The 22,646-nt window shown below is 45.3% G+C and overlaps 1 protein-coding gene across 8 annotated transcripts in view; it reads left to right on the top strand.

The window, feature by feature from the left end:
* Positions 1-785: 785 nt before the first annotated feature.
* MICAL2 (microtubule associated monooxygenase, calponin and LIM domain containing 2) overlaps positions 786-22,646 on the top strand; it is a 253,290-nt gene continuing 231,429 nt past the window's right edge. For 7 of the 8 annotated variants that reach the window (XR_011969323.1, XM_072619419.1, XM_072619417.1 and 4 more), the window contains exon 1: positions 786-909. The gene's annotated coding sequence lies outside the window, so the exon portion shown is untranslated. Of the gene's footprint in view, positions 987-22,646 lie in introns of all 8 variants that reach the window. The other variant, XM_072619415.1, reaches the window with a different exon arrangement.

The following is a 22,646-nucleotide window of genomic DNA, read 5'->3' as shown; positions in this document are numbered from 1 at the left end:
ACATTGGAGACCGGTCAGAAGCCAATTCTAAAAGCTCAAAAGACAGATGAAGATATCCTGCGTGCCAGTGAGAGAGGCGAGAGGAAGTCTGAGGCTGGAGATTCTGCAGCCGCGGAAAGGACTTTGCACCCAGAGGCTCGCCCCGGGCTTCTGCAGACAGAGAACCAGGAAGTGATGCTGGGGTCCAAGAGCAGAATGCCAGAGCTGCGGGGACCTTCGGGGTTACTTAGTGCTATTTCCAATGTAAAGAGGAGGAAACGAGCCCAAGGAGGAGCCGGGAGCGCTGGCCCCCATGCCAGTTTGTGGACTCAGTTTTCCCCGTCTAGGTTTGGATTGCGCCCATCTCCACCAGCTGGGATCCTCCCCCTTTCCGTTCTCTCCCTCCGCTCCCACCCCCGCCCAGGGGAGCGCGGCGCCCAGGCTGGGACGCACCACTCACTCCTAGTCCAATTGGTAGCGGGGGCGGCGCAAACCTGGAGCTTCACGGGGAAAGCGCTGGTTGGGCAGGCAGGGGCGCCTACCTGCGTGCCTTCGGAGCGGGGCGGGCCCGCTTTCCCCAAGCGGGCTGGGCTGGTGCTGGGGCCGGGTCCGCCCCCCGGGACTCCGCCGGGCTGGGCAGCAGGGGCAGCTCCAGCCCACGTGCGCCGGCCCGCGGTGACAGCTAGCCCGGCAGGGCGGGGCCCGGGCTCCGGGCTGCCCTCCCATTGGAGAGAGGCCGGGCTGGGGGAGGCCGCCCCGCCCCCGTGGGGCAGCTCCCTTGGTCGAGCCAGGAGCTCCCGGCTCAGTCAGTCCCCAGCCGCCGCGCTGTTGCTGTCCCGGGGTGCCGCGCCCGCGGGCCGGACGGGGAGGTGGAGGAGGGCCGGGGCCGGTGGACGAGAACCATGCGCTCCCGGAGCGCCGTGGCGCATTGTAAGGCTTGCGGCGTCGGGGTTCGCGGGGCGGGCACTGGGGAGGAGCGGCCCCAGTCTGGCCTGGACTGGACGCAGGTGCGGGGACGCCCGGGGCCTCATCATCCCCAACCCCGGGAGCGGCCGCGGGCGCTGGGGCTTGGCTGGGGGGCTGGAGGGTTTCTCTGAAAGCAGTTGAGGCTCTCTGGAAAGACCGTGGGGAGGGTGCCCCTAAACAGAGGCTGCCCTGGGCCGGACACTCTGATCCTCCCTCTATTAAACAAACAGAACTCTCAAAGCGAACAAACTCGGCTACCTGAGATGCCCGCCGGCCTTTAACCCGTTTAAACAAACAAATAAAAAAGCAAGCCCCCCCCCCAAAAAAAAACCCCCAAACAATCCACCACCTTGGTCGGGTACCAGTCCTCTGGCTCTGGATATTTCGGGACCCGTCAAATCCTACAGAACCGAAATGCCACGGATGGTCTTGTCTCTTTGACCTGTGGTCCCAGCTCATTTCCACCCTCCCAGCCTGCCCCCCTGCTCCGGGGATATTTCCCCTCCACCCCCGCGCTTTAATAACAGGAAGTTAAGTTTTGCCCCTGGTCGGTGGCCGCGCTGTCTTTGCGAGGTCCCTCGGGACTGTGGCTCCCCCTCGGGCCAGCCTGGATGTCCGGGTGCCTCTCCGGCACTTCTCCCGGCATGTCTCCTGGTGTTCCGTGGGAGGGAGGGCCCAGGTGGCAGCCGGTGCTGTGCCCGCCCTGGGCCCACCTCCCGGCTTAGCTTCCCCGGGAAGGAAGTATTCTTTCGGAGAGGTGCCTTACTTAATCCTGGCACCTGTGGTTGGTTTCCTGGCCCGAGCTGGAGATTTGGAGGCAACTTTTACCAACCCCAGCCTAGCAGCCAGGCCAGGCTTTGCGTTGTCAAACGCATGTGATCCCAGGAGGAGACAGAGACTCCTGAAATCAGAGAAGATGTAGGGCTTGTCTCCTGGAATCCTGGGTTCTTCAAATGGAAACTTCTTGGATTTAGCGTTTTTGTGCTGGGGAGAGGGGTCTTTGGGTGGGGGAAGAGGGCTGCGGACATTGGTGAAAGGTGCTGCCAGAGACCTTGGAGGCCTTGTGGTTTTGCTGGGAGTTTGGACATCTGTTGCTGATCCGTGTTCTTGCTAGCTTTGAGATATAAATATTCTGATGTGGTTTCAGTTAAAGATGAAATAACTACGTTCTCTCCCACCACCATCACCACCACAGCAGGCATGTCTTCTTGGGGTAGGAAGAGGAAGGCGAGCGTGCCATGGATGGCTGCAGTATCCCCCTCTCCATCTCTGGCCTGTGTTGGCACATGCTCCCCACCCCGCAATGGGCCCTTCTTTAGCCCCTAGGGCAGCAGTCTTGACCTGTAGTTTCTCCAGTCAGACTTAGACGATCCTATCAATCCCACTCCCACCCTCACCTAAGCCTCTATCTGAGATCTTTAATTACTAGGAATCTTGGAGTAATAACTTGTCTTCTTAAGCATTCAGAACTGGGGGTTTTAAGAGGCATTGGAGTCCACATTATTAGCCGTCACTAGGTCTGCTGTTTGTTTGTTTGTGTTTTTTTTTTTTTTACTCCTTGGATTGAGATTTCTGGGGGTGAATCTTTGGCAAATTCTGGAGGCAACTGCTTGCCTCATGGCTAGATCCTCCAGCTGTGGTTGACTTCTCCGTTGGAAGTGTTTGTAGACACCATGCCACTGGGTGAGTCCCTGTCACTGAGGAAGATTGTGTTGGAGGAAAGTCAGTGCAGCTGCATGGGCATTTAGTTAGTACGTCTCAGCGATGGGCAGTAGTATGGATGCATGGTATCCTATTGAATGGAAGCTCTGCTCCTTGTGATTACCGTGATAGCAAGAGACATGTTTATAGCACTTGAAAATTTGTAAAAGCCCTTTTGATTAGATATCAGCTCATTTCAGTCCTTCCAGAAACCTTATGAGGGTTGTCTTGTGGGTACTGTCACTTATATTTTACAGACATGGAAACTGAGGCTGAGAAAGGTTAAAGGAAGTAGCCCATGGTCACAACATTTGGAAAGTCTGAGGCCAAATTTGAATCCAAACTTCACAGAACTCCCCTTAATAAAAGGACTTGTCAAAACTTGGACTCTGTCAAAAGGCTGTACCAGAGGACCTAGAGCTCCACATGTGGCTTGGAGGCCAAAGATTCCCCACCTCCACCCGAAACCTAGCCCTCTTTCCCTTATTGTTTCCAGTGTGAAGGTGTTTCTTTTGGGAAACCTACTACTAATTATTATTTTTACAACCAACATTTCCATAGTGTCATAAGGTTTAGGAAGCACTTCTTGCAACAATTGGATAAGGGATGTGCTGTTAGTATTTCCACTTTGCAGATGAGGAAATTGAATCTGAAAGAGGCTAACTGACTTGCCCAAGGTCACACAGCTCTTTAGTGTCTGAGATAGGATTTGAACTGGGATTTTCTTGACTCTAAGTCCAGTGCTTTTTCTGGTAGGCCACACTGCTCCTCTATTTTACACTCGTTGCCTTGGAGCTAGAAGAGAGCTCTGGGATCATCTGGCATGATGGGAAGGCTTTGTCTCAGGAAATCCCCCTGCCCCTGATGTGTGCCCGTTGCCTTTCTTAGTGGCCAGATCACACGTGCTGCTGATGCCAGCCATGCTGTCTGGCTTGTCTACAAGGGCAGAGGCCTGCACATGTGTTTAGATAAGAGGTTTAAAAAAAAAGGAGTATGTGTGGACTGACTTCAGTAATCATCAGCTTGTAAACATGCTGCAGTAATAGTAGAAATATCTGGTGTGCTCAGCCTTGCCACACTGGTTTGTGGCTGAGTGGAGAGGGCTGTGAGTTTAGCACATGGGGCTGATGGGGACTGATGTCATTGTAATCCCAACTTTGAAGTCTGACTTAATCAGCCTCAGTAATTATAACGTTGTAACCCAAACACTTTATGTACCAACTGGCTGTCAGAAGAATCCTGAATTCTCTTCTCTCCCTCCCTCCCAACTTCTCCCTCCCATTTTCCTTCCCTTGGGGCCTTAAGGAATGAAGGGCTTCAAAGATACTTCTTTTCACGTCTGCTTCCGACTCGTAACTGTTTTCCTCTCAGATCTTCTAGCCTAGACTTGATAATGACAGAATGTCAGCATTGGTTGACTTTTTAAAAAATCTTGTCTGTATTTGTTCAGAAATGATGCAGTTGTAGGGGGAAAGATTGATGGACGTGGATCCCAGGGGTCTGAGTTCTAATCCCAGCCCTAACACTTCCGAGCTTTGTGACCCTTGAGCAACCTCACCTGTCTAGGCTTCATGTTCCTCATCTGTAAAATCATTCACATCAATCTATAAACATTTATCAAGCACCTATTATGTTCTAGGCACTGTCCTGAGCATTAGGTATACTCTAAGGGACAAAAAGACAATCCCTGCCCTCAGTCTAATGGGAGGTTTGAGCAAAATGGCCCCCAAGCTCCTTTTGGCTCCAAATCTACAAGATAGAATCCATTAATTTTTTTTTTTAGCTTTCTGGGCAGTGGGGCCCAGACATATCAATTCAACTGGTATTAAGCCCCTTCTGTATGCCAGGATCTGTGAGTAGGTAGTAAGGATACAATGATAAAAAACAGGAAGAGTAAATGACTGTATGTAAAATGTACATATTAACCCTTGCCCTCCCTTTCTCTCACAACTGTTTTCAGGATTGAAGAATTTTTTTTTCTTCATTGAGACTGGGCCTCCCTACCTTGTCCAGGTTTGAAATGCAGTGACCAGTCATAGGTCTTGGACTTCCTACAGTCTGAGCTTAGTTAAGCTAGACTCCCTCCCCACTGGGGGTGAATCACCAGTGGACTTATCCTATCATACTTTATACTGCCATAGGAGGAGCACCTGATTGCCTTAGCTTTGCTGAAGTTCAGAACTCCCAAGCTCAAGCAATCCACTAACCTCCCAAGAAGCAATGCAGACTTTGTGCTTAAAGTTCTGTCACAGCGGGCTTCTGCTGTTGGAATGTTCAGTTGATTTTACCTAGACGGACACTACTCAGTAGGCTTAATGTTTATTTTTTGTTTAAAAAAATTTTATTGAAGCCTTTTATTTTTATATATCATAATCCTTTTATATTTTCTCCTTCCCCATTAGACCTGTCTCTTGGTATAAAGAAAAGTAGTTAAGCAAAAACAGCTGATTCTGGGACACTCTTAACAGTATATGCTCCCTTTGTCCTGGGAGTCATGGGATCGTAGACAGATGGGACCTTAGAAGCCATCTTGATAACTTCCATATTTTACAGATGAGGAAACTGAGAGCTAAAGGAGTTAAATTATTTGCCCAAGGTACTACACAGGTTCTAATTAGCGAGGCAGAATTCAAACCCAGGTCTTCTTGATTGCAGACCATATGCTCTTTTCTATGTATCATGATGACTTCTGTAACTCTTTGTAGAGAGGAAGGAGGTACATTTTATTATTTGCTCTTTGGGACCATTGCTGGATTTTCAGTTATTCCAAGTTCTACTTCCTTCAGGTGTTGTAGTTACCGTGTTGTAGTCACTGTGCTTTTTTTTTCTTGTAGTCCTACCATTTTGCTTTGCATCAGTTCATACAGATCATTCCTCTTGTTTCTGTGTAGTAACATTTCATTCTGTTCATTTGCTACCATGTATTCAGTCATTCTCCAATTGCAACCTTGATAAAATGCCCGTTTGGAAAAAAAAAATTACCTGGTAAAAGTTACACAGAACAATCCCTAAGGCTTAAGTTTTCTTAGTTGCATTTGGTAGACTTTGGCCAACCCAACTAGAAGGGTTCAAGCAGTCTTTGAGTTTTGAGTTTCTTTGCCTCCTTAGGAAAACATGCAAACACTTGCCCTAGGATTTCTTAAAAGACATAAGGAGTACGGGGATGGGCAGGAAAAGAGAAGGTGTGAAATATGTGGCCTGCCTTCCTTCCTTACTGGTTCCACCACCTCCCCTTCCTTCCTGAGAGCTTCATTTTTTCTTGAATTAAGGAAATGAGGTCTTCCCAATGCTAGACTTAATTGAATTTTATTAAGTATAGAAATGAGCATTAAACAATCTTTTTTTTTTTTTTTGCCTGTAACAGGCAAACTGGAAATCCCTTGAACCCTCCCCATGCTGTCACTCTTAGGATAACTGAGATAGGTATGGTTGTGGGATGGGAACTAGAAAACCCCACAGAAGATTGGGCTAACAGCTTCCCTTTGGTCCTAGGACTATAGTGCTCTATGCCCAATGGGACAAAGGTCAATTCCTTTTTTTTGCTGGAGATTGGAGGTTGGTGAGGGGAAGGCTGTGGAGAACACATAACATTTTATTGTTTCTTGGCTTCAGCATCCCATCTGCTTACCCCACTACCTCTCTTTTTCTAAAATTTATTTATTTTTATTAATTTATTTTAAATTTAAATACTAAAACAAATACGAAATAAGATAAGGGAGAAAAAGCATTGCCATGTGCCCTGCAGAATGTAGCTACCTTTCTTTCTATTTTTTTCACCTCGGCTTTTCTGAAAACTGTCAACATGGCTGGTTGAGACTGATAAGGAGTTTCTTCTGAAAGTGCTGAGGTAGGAGTTCTCCCAGCCCCAAGCAGGACAGGAGTGATGTGTCACCAAAAGGCCTCAATGGCCCAGATTGTTTCAGCTCTGTAAACCTGATTCTGAACCGAGCCCTCTCTCCTAGTTTCCTCTCCTTGGAACTGCCTAGCTTCTTCTGGCCCAAAGGCTGGCCACAATTCATGGCTATAATTTGTACAGTTCTCTAGCCAGAAATGCTTTCTCTCCGCCCTGAACCCCACTAGCCTTTCATGCCTTCATTCTTTGTGTCTTCCCTGGCTGTGTACAAGAGCATGGGAACTCTTAAAACCAGGCCTTTATTTGAGTTTGGCTTTCATAGTATCCTTGAATGGAATAGCTGCTTAACGAATGAATGCTTGTTGAATTAGAATGACAGAGCTAGGAATGGTCCAGTTGTAAAGTGATCTTAGAGGATAAGTGGCCCCACCTCCATGTTTTACAGGTGAGGAAACTGAGGCACAGAGAGGGACAGTGACTTGCCCAAGGTTACACAGCTAGCTGGTTTTCTGACTGAAAGTGTGGTGTTCTTTCTACGAGACATAACTCTTAATATATCACAGAATCAATCTGGAGAGGGAGGGAGGGAGAGAGAGGGAGAGAGAGAGAGGGAGGGAGGGAGAGAGAGAGAGAGAGAGAGAGAGAGAGAGAGAGAGCGAGAGAGCGAGAGAGCAGGAGCAAGCTTGTTTCATTAGTTACTTATTGTCCTCACCACACTCCATTCAAGAAAACAAAGGGTAGTTCCCATCTTCATGGTTCCAATCAATTCCTACAAGCAAACCCATCGGGGTGGGTTGTGGGACTGCTGTGTTGTTAGGGGGTGGGGTAGGAGTACTTAGTGCTAAGTGTATATTTTTAGATTTTTTCTTTTGGCTGACTATGAACTGGGCTAACTTTTATCCCTCATAAGGTCCAGGGAATTTTCTGTTTTGTTTTCTCAAATCCCCACCTCAATACAGTTCGCCCAAAGGTTATAGATTATGAAGACAACTGTAGCAACAGCATTCTTTCCCAAATGCAGCAAGACTGCTTTTCAGGGAACTGAGAGTGTGGACCTCTGGATGCAGCTGGTCTTCCCATTGATTCATTCCTCTGTCAGTGCCTTTGCTTTGGAGTGAGAGATGGTGGCATGGGGTGTGGACAGTCTTACTGGTATACTGCCATTCTGGTGGGTATGGCCCTCTGCCCATCTGGTTTGTTTCCTTGTTTAGATGGTCAGTTGAGAGGCAGCAAGAATTTGAGGAGGAGGATGAAGGAACACTCAGTTCTAGGAATCCTTCCTGGAATACATAGGTGTTGGATTTTCCAACCCTTTAACCCAGAGGTGGGATGAATCCTCCTGGGGTCTTAGTGTTCTTGTGGAGTTGCATTGACTAATGGGTCTCAGATCGTGGCAGTATTTATCATGGGAACTTGGAGGGTACTGGACTCTGTTCTGCTTTGGATCAGGAGAGGGATTTTTGAGGAATGGGTCTGGACCTGTGATTTCTTTGCTGTGTTGACTGGCCACTCTTTTCAAGAGTAAAGCTCATGTATATACCTTCTAGTCTTAGCCCAAAAGTCTTTGAACTTCATCCTGAAAGTTGTGACTTGATGGCCACATAGCTAGTATGTCTCCAAGGTAGGCTTTGAGTCAGTCAATTAAAAGTATTTTTTAGTTACTAGTATGCCAGGCACTGGGCTAAGCCCAGTAAGTAAAACCAATCCTTTTCTTCAAGGAGGTCATATTCTAATGGGGAAGACATGTTAATAACTAGGTAATAACAATAACAAAATAGATATTGAGTGGATGAGAGGTTGTCTCAGAAGGAAGGGCAATAAGTGGCTGGGGAGGCACTGCCACCTGGATTGGAGTTGGGAGAAACCAGACAGAAAGACCAATTAGCAGGCTGTGGCAGTAATCCAGCTGAGAGGAGATGAGAAATTCTAATAGGGTGGTGGCTCCATGAGTGGGTGTGTGTCAGGGAGATGGTGTGAATGGGCAAATGACAACTTTGGTAGTGTCTTGGATATGGAGAATAGGAGGAGGTGAGGATGAAACCTGGTTTTTGAGCTTGTTTCAGTTAGGATAAGGGAGCTTGGAAGAGGGGAAGGTTTTAGGGGGAAAGATAATGAGTTCTGTTTTTAGAAATATTGAGTTTCAGATGCCTATGGGACATCCAATTGGAAGCTTCAACTCCCCCCCCACACCCAACCTCCTGTTGCTGGAGAAGGGGCAATGTGGTGGTGTATGGGTAGAGTGCTCATCATGGAGTCAGGAAGACCTGTTGGAATCCCCCCTCAGAGTCTTGTTAATTCTACCACCCTGAGCAAGTCACTTTCAGCTTTCTGAACCTCAGTCTCCTTGTTTGTAGAATGGAGATTATAATATTACTTGTAATACTTATCTCACTATCTTGTGAGAAACAAATGAGATAATGTATTTAAAGTGATTTGTAAGTCTTAAAGCTGGTATTGAGTTTACATGATTATGAAGCCACATTCCCTCTAGGCTTGTACATAGTAGGTGTTTAATAAATTAATGAATTAATGTGAGAATTTGGGGGAGAAGCTGGTTGGTAATAGGGAAGTTTGAATTTGGCTTTTGAAAAAAGCCTGGAAGCTTTATCAGAAAAGCTAAGCTTTCCCATTGGCTTTTTGCAGATCTCTAGGCCAAATGAAGTGAGTTACAAAACTGTTTGTCTTGTGCTCCTAGGCAGGCTGTCTGCGAGCTAAATCTGCCTCTTGGTTATAGAGGATGACTGGGGTTTGCTAAAACAAATGAGAGGGAACGTTGTAGTTCAGAGACAGTGGCCCCATCTCCACCTGTGTAAGCCCTCTCTCTCTAGGGCTGCCTTGACTTTGGAGGAAAAGGTGGGGGGGGGGGAGGCTGTGAAATGAGCCTGAGGCTACATGGAAGAGGGCAGGAGGGATTTAGTATTGGCATTCACTTGCTAGTTCATGGACAAGTCACTTAGCCCACTTTGCCTCAGTTTCACCCAGAGAGCTGAGTTTATTAGCAACTTAGCCCAAAGTTCAGCTTGGGAGTCCCCCCAACTGACATGGAAAACTGAATGGCCAAAGGGGAAGAATTTCATGACCAAGCAAAACAGTCTCTTTTTCATTTCCTTTTGGACTTGCAGGTGAGTTGGCTTATTTGTCCTAGAAAAGCAAGTATTGGGTTGGACCTTCTTTTCACTCTGTCTGGGATCTGCTCAATGAGACCTCTGATTGTGAAGCGTCAGCCTCCTGGAGAGAAGACCAAGCAGCTGTGTCCTTGAGTGGCTGCCCTATAGGATGCCTCAGTCTCGTGGTTCTAGGTTAGCAAGGGAAATTGAGATAGTCAGCCTTGATTTCCAACTCACAAACTCATAAATTTAGAACTACAAGGAGCCTTAGAGACAATGAAGTCTAACTCCTTTATACAGAGGAGGAAGCCAAGACTTAAAAGAGGTTAAGTGATGTGCTAATAATCCTGGCAGGCAGGATGTGAACCCAGGTGTTTCTGGTTCCAAGGCCCCCGGGCACTACCCACTAGGCCAGGTTTCTGATATGCCTCAGATATTTTATGTGAGATTGGAAAGAAACCCTGTTGTGTCCCTTTGGGAAAGGATGTTCTCTGTCTCCTCAGGTCTCCTTGGCTGCTCTCAAGGCAGGGAGTATGTGAACAGGTAATTCAACAAAGCACGGGTGTGCTGATGGACAGATATTTCTCCTCTGTCCTTTTGGTCTTCTCAGGCTGCCTACTGTGTGTGACTCAACCACAGCTCAACCCAGTCGTTATTAATTGGGTATGTGCTTTTTCCAGAGCCCTTTACTGGACATTGTGCATGCAGATGGTAGGATCTAGAGAAGTTAATCAGGCAGGGGAGCAATCCATTCCCATCTCAATAATAGGGATGGAATTTATCCCAGGACCTCCTCCAAGAAACTTTGTGAATGGCCCTCAGCATTCTCCCTCCTGTTCCCTTCTCCCCCTTCCCAGGATATGCAGAGCCTGGTTGGGTTAGCATATAGCTCTCTTCTGTTTTAGTCAGCTAAAATACTAGTCACTTCACCCTATCTCAGTTTCCCCATCTGTATAATGGAGAAGAAAAAGGCAAACCAGTCCAGTATCTCTGTCAAGAAACCCCACCCCACCCCCAAAAGGGTTGGACATGATCGAAAACAATGACATTTAATCAGAATCTCTCACCCCTCCTTAAAAGCACCCACCAGCAAGCACACCTGTTCGACTTACTTTACTGCATTATTACTGCTTATTAAGAATGATAATAGTGGTGAGAGGAGGGTGCCCATCACCCTATCCCCTTCTGGACCCTCATTTTCTTCCAGGATGTGCCCAGGATTCTAAGCTCCCTAGGAGTCACTTGGCCCTTTGGGGGCATTGGATGCCTCTAAAACAGAGAGGAGTCTTTCCTTCTTTATATTGGCTTGTCTGAAGAGCTGAGTGGGAGGAGGGCAGGCAGGCAGGCTGGCTTGTCTGTCTCTGAAGCTTCTGCCTGCTAACCCACTGCTTGTGTCTCAGCTGGTTCTGGGGCCTAGCCTCACAAGCGTTCAGCAGCACTGTCTGTTTATTGCAGAAGCCTCATCTCTATCTTCCACATGAAAGAAAGCAAGGCTATTTTTAGAGCTCTTAATTGGCATAGCTGCCCAAGTACAACTTAGGCTGTCCCCAAATTTAATTTCTGACTCTCTCCTCTCTTTCACTCCTCTGTCTTGCTCCCCCTTATCTCCCCTTCCTCTTTCTCTCCCCTCTCTTCTTTTTCTGTTCCCTCCCTCTCATTCCTCTATCCCCTTCCTCTCCCCTCTCCTTTTTTCTTTCCCTCTCCCCCATCTCTTCTCTGTCTGTCTGTCTCTCTGTCTGTCTGTCTGTCTCTTTCTCCTCTGTCTCTTTCTGTCTCCCCCCTCCACTTCCCTCCTTCATGCTCCCTCTCTTCCTTTGCCATTAAAAAAACTGCTTGCTACCAGACTGAAAGACCTTATATGTGCACATTTGGGAGCAGAGCTTAAATTTAGTAAGCAAGTTCCAAGCCCTTAAAAAGGTAGGAGAGAAGAGGAGGAGGCCAAGCTGCTTGGCTTTTCAATATTCTACAGCCAGATGATTAGATAAGCAGCATCCCGTTTTACCAATTTACTGCTCCTCTTTTTCCCACCCCAGGCCTTGAGGGTGAGTCCATTTGGCAGAGGAGGATTTTTATGATAATAGTCAATCACCTATGTTCTCCTAGGGAAAGCTCATACTCCCCTGAAGCCTTGGCAGTATCATAGCTTACTTTGGTGGAGTGTTCTAGTGTGTACCTATGCAAAATTCTTTGATCCTGTGGAGAACCCTACAGTAGCAAAATATGGATTGTTATTTCTGTTTTATGGTTGAAAAAATTGAAGTTCAAGAGATTGAGACTTGGCCTAGGGTCACATAGTTCTGATTAAATGGTACGGAGCTGGAGCTGGAACCCAGGGCCTTCCAACTCCAAATTTCACATTCTTAATACCATCTCCCTCTTCTGCCAGCTCCCTACACTTCCCTTCTTCCTCCCTCACCATTTGATCTCTTGAGTTATTTAATCCCATGGATCTGTCAATAAGCATTTATTAAGGACCTACTATGTGCCAGGTACGAAACAAAGAAAGGCACAAAGATAGTCTCTGCTCTCTAGCTCAGTCTACTGGTAGAGAGAGCTTGCAAACAAACATATGTAACCAGCTTTCTACACACATGCTCATTGGAGAAAATCAACCAAGAGGAGGCAGTGGAATGAAGAGCGCTTGGGAATTAATGGCAGAAGGTGGTGTTTTAGCTAGACTTTATGGAAGGCAGGAGGCAGAGATGAGGAGAGGGAACATTCCAAGCATGAAGGATCATTAATGAAGTGGGTGCCCAGTGTTCTCCCGGAGCAGTCAGGAGGCTAGTGCTACTGATCAAAGAGTATGTGGTGGAGAGTCAGGTGTAAGAAGGCTGGCACTGGGTTATGAGGAGGTTTGAATGTCCAGCGGAGGTAGTTAAATTTTGAAGTGGGGTAGTGGGAGGACCTGAAAGGGTTGAGATGGGGTCCTTGCCATTTCCAGTCTTTTTTGGTAAGAAAGCCAGCTCACTTCAGAGTCTCCCCCAGATCCCAAAGCTCCTGCAGGATTTGATGCACCTAAGTAGCTTGCTCTAGTTTTCAACAGTTCTTGCTGGTGGGAGGTTCTTTCTCATGAGCACCAAAACTGCTGGGCTTCGAGCCCGGAAGAACGGAGTTCCAGTCTTGCCTCAGCTGTGACCCTAAACCAGTCATTTAGCCTCACTTTGCCTCAGTTTCCTCATCTGTAAAGTGGAGATAATAATAGCACCTACCAGACAGGGTTTTTGTGAGGATTAAATGAGATAACATGTACAGTGCTTGGCAGACCTTAAAGGGCTATGTAAAATGCTCCAAATTACTATGTTTGTTGCTACAACTTAAATCCATACACCAATTTTGTAGAGGGGAATTAGAATCTGGGCAGCCCCAGCTTAGGCTGGTCACTGGAGGAAGGAGCTGATGGTGCAAGTTGTCTGCGAAAATAGCTGGTTATGGAGGCTACAATAAGGCCGGCCTTTGGGGAGCGCCGGGGTGAAAAATAAGGGAACTTCCCAGAGTCATGACAGAGGGGCCACTGAGCTTTCAAGGGAGTCCTTAGTAGAGGTCAAACATCTGAAGTATATCTGGGATTTGGACTGTGAGGAGAAGGGGAAGGGAGTAACTTTTCCTTTGTGGGAAGTATATTTCTCTTTCTGGGTGTCTTTTGCTTTGACCCACGTATATAAACCCTAGCTAAAGGGGAGCCGACTCTTTATTGATATCTTTTTAAAAAATTATCTTCATTTCTGAATATATTGGTCCCCTACCTAGTCTAAGCTCTTATAATAAAGGGCAAAAAAAAGGAGGGGGAAAGGAGCAGTTTAACAAAATCAGTCAGCAGACCAACTGTATCTGACAATATATACCGTATTCCACATCCAAGAAGGGAGAAGGTACGTTTTCTCAACTTTTAAAAAATATAATATTTTATTTTTCCCTAATTACATGTTAAAACAATTTTAAAAAACATTTAAAAAAGTTTTGAGTTTACGTTTTCTTAACTCTTAATGTGGCCAAAATTGGACATTAAAATCAAAACAAGATTTATTTATTTATATTACAGTTCATTTCTTTATACTTTCTACTTACACAGTTGTAGGATAGAATATGTATAATATAATTATATATTAACATATAATTATATAATATATCGTAATATATAGCATATAATATGTAATTATATATAAATATATATAAAATTTTGTATCCATGGTTGTCTTGGTTCTATCAGTTCATATGAATCTTGCCATGAGAAACCACTGTATTAGGGGATGAGGCTTCTAGAGAGAAGGCAAACTGCCAGGGAAAAGCCCAGTAGCAAATAAACATTGTACATCCTCTCCCAAAATGTTTCCTCCATAATTCCTTGCCTTGAGGAGACATTCCAGTGAAGAAATGAAATCCAGGGAGCCATATTTGCTGTTCCTTGGTGTAGATGTTGTCATCTCACCCTGGACTTGCCTTTGCAGTGATCAGTGTGATATCAGAATTGGTTGGGTATTGGAAATTGGCATCTCCTTTTCACTTATCACACTTTCCCCTACTATTATACTTGAGAATGTGTCCTGTCCCCTTATTAGATCAGATTGTAAGCTTGTTGAGAACAGACTTGGTTTCCCCAGTGCTTAGACTGGAAGAGCCTGGGTGGAGGACACTAATAAAAGTAGCTTTGAATGAGGAAAGAAGGGTTAGGAAGCCCTGGAGTGCCTGGGGAGGATCTGGGATGAGGGTGTGGGAGGGGCTGGGAAGTAGCTGCATTTGTTGGGAACAACCTGGAGTAAATGGGAGAACCTCAAGATTGCTAGGCCTTAGGAGCCTTGCATGGTTTTAACAGTCTTTGGAAATGGATATTAGACATGCCCAGTACGTTTCATTTACACGTTTGCTCAGCCAACCCTTTCTTTAAAGATCAATTTGGGGCCTAGTTCTGGGCAGATTTTTGCCTTTGGAGCCCAGTTCTAGGGGGATTTCTTCTAATTCATTGTCTGTAAACTTTGGCCGGGAGGAGAGTGTCATTTAATGGAGCTCCAGGTAAATCATTCATGAAGTCAAAAGATGTTTTATTATGTGATGAATAACCATTCTCCAGTTTTATTTGCTTTGCAAATTTAGACTTCTGTTTTTGCTGAAAATCTTCCCCCTCCTCTCCCACACCTTATCAGGTCTGCCTTAGACTTTGATTGGGTGCTGCTTTGGGGCCCTGGTTCTCCTGCCCTTTCTCTTTGCTTTCTAGGGAGACATTTTTTTTTCTGGAGGTGGGACTCATGCTCTTTGTAAGTTCAGCCCTCCTGTTCACCATGTTAGGTACTGGGAGACCTACAAAGTTTAGACAGAAGAGGATCCCTACCTCAGGGGCTTTGCAAGGAGGAATCATACACCAGCAGTGATGGCCACAGTATATACTGTTAAATAAATACTTGATAGAGGGCAGAATAAAATGTTATGGGAGAAAGAAGGCTGATCCTGCCTAGATCTGAGAAGGCTTCCTGGGAGAGTTTGCATTTGAATGAAATTTTAGAGCAAGTGCCTACCTGTCTAGGTAGAGCAAGGTTCTTGATAACCATAAAATCACAGGCTCAATTCTTATCATTTCTTCTTTTGATGATTATTGAGACTGAAGGTGGAAAAGGAAATGGAAGTTCCTGAGCAAAGGTCAGTCAGTGTGTTTTCTAGACTGGTCACTATTATCATTTCAAAATGCTGAGGAAATTGTGGACCTGTCCATGTCTATGCTCTCCACTAATTCAGATTGTAGACTTTCCATGACTGAGCCGATACTTGCTTGGCTCGTGGAGCTGGAATGGATTTTGTTTATCCCCTTGTTTTACCAAAGAGAAGAATGAGAAAGTGACTTGCCCAGGGTCACACAGAGAGCAAATAGCAGGTTTGAAATGAACCTTTTAAAACTGGTGTTTTAGGAGACAAGTGCTTTTGATGCTCAGTAAGGGGTCATTCATTTCATATTTGAACACTCGTATGCAAAATCCCGTTACCAGATTAGTGGAGGAGCAGATCTAACTAGGGCAGGACAACTAGCACTGAAATTTAGAGGGAGCTTTAGCACTTTCACTTACTTGTTAGTGTAGGAACAACTGAGTTTAGCCATTTAGCTTCCAATTTTAGCTAATTACTATTACGTTCTTTCTTCCGTCTTGGCTCTCTCTTCAGTCCCTTGATTTGAAGGGACTTTTTGCTTTTTCCTCTGGACACAAATATTGCTAGGTGAGGCCCTGGGGGGTGGAGCTGTTCTAAGAGTATTTTTACAGGGTGATGGGGAATAGTAGCTAATTAGGGATGACTGCTGTGAGATGTGCACAGGGATGCTGGAGGATTTTTGGAGTAGCTCTGGGGTAGACTGGAAGGTGAACTTTGGCTTTTGAGCCATAGGAAAATTGGGACTTCACTCATTGGGTACCTGTTGACCCAGCTGGCTCCTCAGAGATCTGTGGCTATAAACAGATGCTGGGAAGACCCTTTTTTCTTTCCAATGAGCCCCAGAGTAGACCCTGCTGTGTTCTAGAGGATTTTGTAGAAAAGTCATTTGAGAATTGCCTTGAGAGGTGCTGGGTCTGGAGGCCTGAAAGCAAAAGCTATTTATTCTTTCTGATGCCCAAGATTTGATGGCCACCCTGCTATTCCAGACCAGAGGTGAAATCATTTGTACAAACTTCCTAGCCTTCATGTTCAGAGGCAGAGGTTTCTCAAGAGTTATTGTTTGCTAGTGTTTTCAAAATGGAAATTGTGATTTCAAAAGGAGAGTTGGAGGTGGGAATGACAACTGATGTTTATACTTTGCAGATGCATGATAAGGGATATTCTGCATCCAAGTGGTACAAGGTAAATCTGTTGCTGAAATCTACCCTTCTCCAGAGCCCAAAGCTTCAGGTTAACTCCCTCCCCATGTAGTCAGCAGGCTGCTTTTGGCATCAGGTTGCATCTCCCACACCCCTTTCCTTTCTCATCCCCTCCAACCCCCAACTTCCCCTTTTGAGGAAAGACCTCAGAATGAGCAAATGTGAATAAATCAACAAGTCAGCAAGCATTTATTAAATGCTTACTGTATCCCAGGCAGTGCTGATTTCTGGGTAATTGGAAACATTGCTTTTGGAGAAGACTTTGAGTTGTCCCAAATAGAAGCTCCGCCACTAGTAAGTATTTATTAAATGCCTACTATGTGCCTGGTGTGGGTATACTAAAAGGAGCAACAAAAAAAGCCATAGCTGGATGGTGGGTGACCTGTCTAAAGGGGAGATTCTTGTGCAAGGATGAGTCGGACCAGTTGGTTAGCCTTTGAGGAATCTGCCAATGCTTGAGATTCTCTGAGAATCTCAGATCCCTCTTACATTCATACACTGTACCCAACAGTATTCACTTTACTCCTTAATTTTCATGTGTGTTTTTTTCTCATTCAATTAAAAAATATATGAAACTCTTACACTATGGTAAAATTCTTGCCCTTTTAGATTTTTAGTGAAGTAGGGAGGAAGGCCATGGCACTCTACAGAGAAACATTTCACCACCTAACCTGGAAACTACTTGAAAATGGGGATCCCATTTCACAAGGGCAACTAGGTGGCACTGTGGATAGTTATCAGGTCCGGCGTCAGAAACACTCATCTTCATGAGTTCAAATCCGATCTCAGATATTTGTTAGCTGTTCGTGACCCTAGGCAAATCCCTTAACCCTCTTTGCCTTAGTTTCTTCATCTGTAAAATAAGCTGGAGAAGAAAATGGTAAACCAATCTAGTATCTTTGCCAAGAAAACCCCAGATGGTGATCACAAGGAGTTGGTCATGACTGAAACAACTTAACAACCACAACAATCCCATTTCACATTTATATCTCACCTTCCTCCTTCCTTGTGTGTAGGCCAGGGTCCAAAACATGACAGGTGATATTGTGGCTAGATTCTGCCTTTTAGGAGATGGCGGATGGAGGGAAGCCTTTTTTCTCTAGCCAGGACTAGAGGTCCAGGCCTGATCATCTCTCCTGTTCCCAACATCCAAGAGGTCTTGATCTCATTTGAATTCAAGCTCTTTACTCATAATGTGGCTCATCTTTAGAGGTATCTTCTGTGAAGAGGCTTCTGCTTTGGAGGCTCTGTCGGCCTGCTGAGGAAGTCCATAACATGGGTAGAAACTCCAGTTCTCTTTTTTGTGGCTTGAAAGAGACTCTGGAAAGCTTATGAAGGAAGCGACTGCCTGGTGAGCTGGCAGCCTCCTCTTGTGCGTAGTTGCTGGTTAACAAAGAGGAAACAGTTATTGTTGGGTCTCATTTTCCGGCCTAAGGGTTTTAAGCTCTGAGCCATATGGAAGGACCATCTGAAATCACCCCATGTCACCAGCTGGAGCAAGCTTCTGGGCATGTGTAGGTTAGGAGTCTTACTGTGATTATTTGAATGTTATTAGAGTTTCAACAAAAAAGCGGTTCCCAAGTTTAATTCTTTTGCAAACAATTTTTCAAAACATACTATTCTCTTCTCTTTCCATCTCATTATGAAAGGCTGTTTCATAACTCAGCTTGCATTTCACATCCAAATTTTCCTCCTTCCCACACAGACTTGGCCTTTTCACTCCTGTGTGGTTATAAGATACATCGTCAGGGACTCTGGGTGTGACAGTGAGGGACCTCTAAAAGACTTTTCTGTGGGTGGTTTTCTTGGTGTGTGGGGAAAGAATTTTCCCTTTTGTCTGGCTTTTACCAGAAGGCCAGAGCTTTTCCCCCTCTTTCTCCAAAACCTTCTCTTACTGTCCCCAAAAGGTGGAGCCTCACATCCTCATCCTTTCCCTTCTGTCCTCCAACATCCCCCCCCCCCCCCCCCACTACCCCGCCTCAGTCTTGGGATTGTGATTTTGTAAGCCCTGAGCAGTTCCCTGGGGATGGAGTGCTAGCCGGGCAGGTAAGGGCTGGAGAGATTCACAGACCAGTCAGTGCCAAGCCAAGACACCCCTTTGGGTAGCATGGATTTTCTTCTTTCTGTTTCTGATCATAGACTTAGAGCTAAAGTCTAAGGTCCCAGCTCCCATATTGAATAGTTTAGGAGTCACACAGTTAGTAAGAATCCAGATCCTCCGATTCCAACATCCGCTCTCCTTTTGTTTTCCATTGTCCCACATTGTCCTTCTTAAAGATGTCAGAGCAAAAATCAGCACCTTTTCTGTAATTTAGGAGTCTTCTAAAATTGCCTTGAGCATTGAGAGACTTCCCCAGAGGGCAACGGAATCATTTCATGTTTGAAGCACACCTGGAGATCAGCGTATACACCTCAGGCTCTAAGCAAGGAAATGACTTTCCCAAGGTCACTAAGCAAGCCAGTGGTGGAGGAGGATCAATGTGCCTCTTTGGGGTCTGAGCATTTTCTGTGACGGCAACAGTCATAGATGGCCTCTGATCTAAAGGGATGCCTTTCCCTGCTAGCAAACATTGAAATGTCTTGGTACCTATGCTTAGGATCCTATCTAGAGGCTTAGAAAAATACATTTTGCATGACTGCCCTTTATCAAAATGCTTACCTTCTCAATGAAGGGGAAGGTGGGGAGAGAATTTGGAACTCAAAATTTTAAAAAATGAATGTTAGAAATTGTCTTTACATGTAATTGGAAAAAAATATTAGGGCTAGAGGAGACCTTCTGGTTCATCCCCCTTCTTTTCAGATAAGGAAACTGAGGTCCAGGGATAGCTAAAGACCTGCTCATAGAGGTTCTAGGCATCAGAAGCAAGATTTGAACCCATAACCTCTGATACAGGAGCCAGTGTTCTTTCACTGTATCAGCTACTCTGTGTAATTAGGGGTATGTGTGTGGGGGGAGGGAAGAAGGGGAGTTCTTCTCACTGGTTTTGTAGATAATGATCCCTTGCAAATGATAATCTTAAGAATCTTGCTTTTATGAGACTTCTCTGGTGATTTATGAGGAAGAGCATGAAATCTCATGCCGTGGGTGGCTGGTGGGAAGCTGAAATGGGGCTGGCCTTTACAGTGGTTTTTTGATGTGGCTTTTGGTTCTGGGTGTAGGTTGTATGTTTGTGCAGACCCTATTCCTCTGAGGTTTGAGGCCCTGGGGGAGAGAATGGGGGGGGGGTGTCTAGGAGAGTGTTGGTGCAAGGTAATGATGTTGGTAGTCGTGGGCAGGGAATCTTAGCTTGGCTTCCAACCTGGTCGTGGTCCTTCAGAAATCTACCCAGATCAGTTATTACCTCTGCTGCTTGGGAGGTCCAGCTGCATGGATGTCGATGGGCTCATCCTCCCAGAATGATGCAGGGGTTGTGAGGGACATGCAGGGAGAGTCTGCTCTCTGGCCTTTGCTGAACTCCTGGGCACCCAGGGGAGAACAGGCATTGTTGCCTCTCTCCAGAGATCCAGAAGCTGGACAGCCATCCCTTTCTCAAACCCTTCTCCTAATTGAGGGGAGTGGTGGGTGTGGTGTAGGGTTAATTGCATGTGGCTTCTCCCAGGTCCTCTGGTGTGATCAGGATGACAGAAGCTTCTATTTACTTTGGGCTTTATGGGGCCGCTTTACATACATGATCTCATTTTGACTCTCTCAACAGCCCTGATGAGCTAGTATTAAATCCATTTTACAGTGGAGCACAATGAAACTCTGAGGCAAAAGGACATGCCCCTGATCACACTGCCTGGAGCAGGAGCTCTGGGCTGGAATCAGCACCAGGCTTAATCTCACAAAGCTCCAACACTTACTTTTTCTGTAGGCGTGATGTCTGAGCCCAGGCAATTTCAGGAGACAGCTTCATTTTCTATTTTTCTTATACAGGGAGTTGTATAACTCCCCTATATCCAGAGAGTTTCTTCATCAGGGAGTTCCCTTTACAACTGAAATCATCGATCTAGTCTCTGTTCCTATGTTCCAGTCTTAAACTCATCTACTTCATCTGTAAAATGGGAGACCTTTGTGATAATCTCTAAAAACTTCTTTGGAGGAGTAAAAATCTAAAGTAAAGAACGTTGGAGGTCACACAGTCTAATGCCACAGAACTCAGAGGAGGAATCTGTTAAGGGCATCTTATAATGAAGAGCTGGAAGGAGCCTCAGAGACCATCTAGTCTTATGTTATAGATAAGGAAACTGAGGCCCAGGGTGGTGAAGGGACTTGCCCAAAGTAATGAGTGGTAGAGCCAGGACGAGTTCTGCTCTTGTGGCTGCAGGTTTAAGATTTATATATATTCATCTCCAATTTGAGCTGGAGTCCTCTCTACTCTACCGCCAACAAGTGGCTATCCAAGACCTTCCTCCACCCACTGAGAGAGTGAGCCCTTACTAGCTGTGTGACCCTGGGCAAGTCACTTAATCCTGTTTGCCTCCGTTAGAGAATGAAATGGCAAACCACTCCAGCATCTTTGCCAAGAAAACCCCAAATGGGGACACAGAGAGTCAAACATGAATGAAAAATGACTGAAAAAATAATAGCAATTTTTATGAAATCTGACCTCACAGGCACCTGAAACCCTCCATCCTGTACATGTTCTGTCATTGGCCTGGTTCTGAACAACCACTTGTCAGGTGTGTAGTGGACCTGTCCTTGCTCAGATGTGGGTTAGATTTGACAGCTTTTGAGGTTGCTTCCAACTTTGAGATCTGAGACCAAATACATCACATTTACATGATAACTCTTCCTGAATGACCTTTCCTTGTATTTTCTAAAGTTGCTCTACAGCTTGAAGTCCTGTGTTGCAGTGGGGCTGTTAGAAAGGCTTTCTTGGTTGGGCTGCTCACGTAGTATGGCATCTAGTTCAGGACAATGAATAAACTGATGTTATGTGTTGATGGCGAACCATAGCTCATCAGCTTTTGCTGAGGAGGATGCCCCCAAAGTACCCATAGGTGCAGATGTAGGATCCCAGATTTTCAGAGGTGAAATTGATCCCAGAGGACATCTATTCCATCCTTTATCTGAGCAAGAATCCTCTCTACAACATGTCTAACACCTGGTCATCCATCCAGCTTCCACTGAAAGTCCTCCGGTGATGGGAAACCAAAGTACAGTGGTTTGGAGATTTATATGGCACAGGCAATAATTTTGACGTGGTTTCCATTTTGGGAGGGCCTTGGTCATGCATGAGTACTTACTTCTCGTGACTCAGATTGTGTCTGACTTTGACCAGATGAGTTGTCTGCCATTTGAATGTTGAAGTTCATATTATATGCATGTGTTTTGTTTCATTGCCTTTTTTTTTAGTTATGGTATTACTTCTGTGGTTTCAAAGAATGGATATTACAGCACGAAAACAGGCAAAAGTTCTAGCTCTTAAAGAGCACACTTAAGTGACTCTTAAGAGATAGTGCAGCAGCTGTTGGGGTGAGGAAGGATAATTCAAGCTCTTAATGAGTCACAGTCATTCCGGCCAAAATGTAACCGAAAATACAGTAAAAAATGAAAAACGATGTCAAGTATGAGCAAATTGTTGCTTCCAAATAACTCAACTTACCTTCACAAAGCAAAGGCTTTCAGAAGGACCTGGAAGCTGAAGGGGGTCATCATTGTTATCATTAATACTATTATTTGTCTACATCTCACTAAAACATCATTTTCTTTATAATGCAACATAGATTTCTGAAAGTTGGAACAATATTGAGAAGAGCAGTTTAAAAAGAAGCTGTTAATTTGAAGCAAAAATACTTGTGATAGGCCAGATAATACAAAGACTGGAGTAGAGTATTGGAAAAAGGCAATTTTTACTTATGAAACTCACTCTTTTATTTAACTTCTTTTTTATTTCAAAACTATGCCAAAATTATTGTCCCAGGAATCCAGGTGAGCCTGTAAGATTTGGACATCTTCATCAGAATGCAAAACATCCACTCCCCCCAAAATGTTTGAAAGATTTTTCATTATCATTAGGCCTGAGAATCTAGGTCATGCGAAGCCAATGATGAGCTCTGAAAAATAGGTTGTTATCCTGGGAAGCCGAGTTCTGAAATTATACAAATTCCTGTTGGAGGTACAATATGCCAGCAGAATCTGGTGCCACATGTGGAATGTTAAGGATTTTGTACAAGAGATGAAAATAACAGCTAATATATGCTATTACATAATTAAGTGAAAACCCT

The sequence above is a fragment of the Notamacropus eugenii genome, chromosome 6, assembly GCF_028372415.1.
Source record: "Notamacropus eugenii isolate mMacEug1 chromosome 6, mMacEug1.pri_v2, whole genome shotgun sequence".
NCBI classification, from domain to species: domain Eukaryota; kingdom Metazoa; phylum Chordata; class Mammalia; order Diprotodontia; family Macropodidae; genus Notamacropus; species Notamacropus eugenii.
The sequence above is the reverse complement of the archived record's forward strand: the minus strand, read 5'-3'. Positions and strand labels throughout refer to the sequence as shown.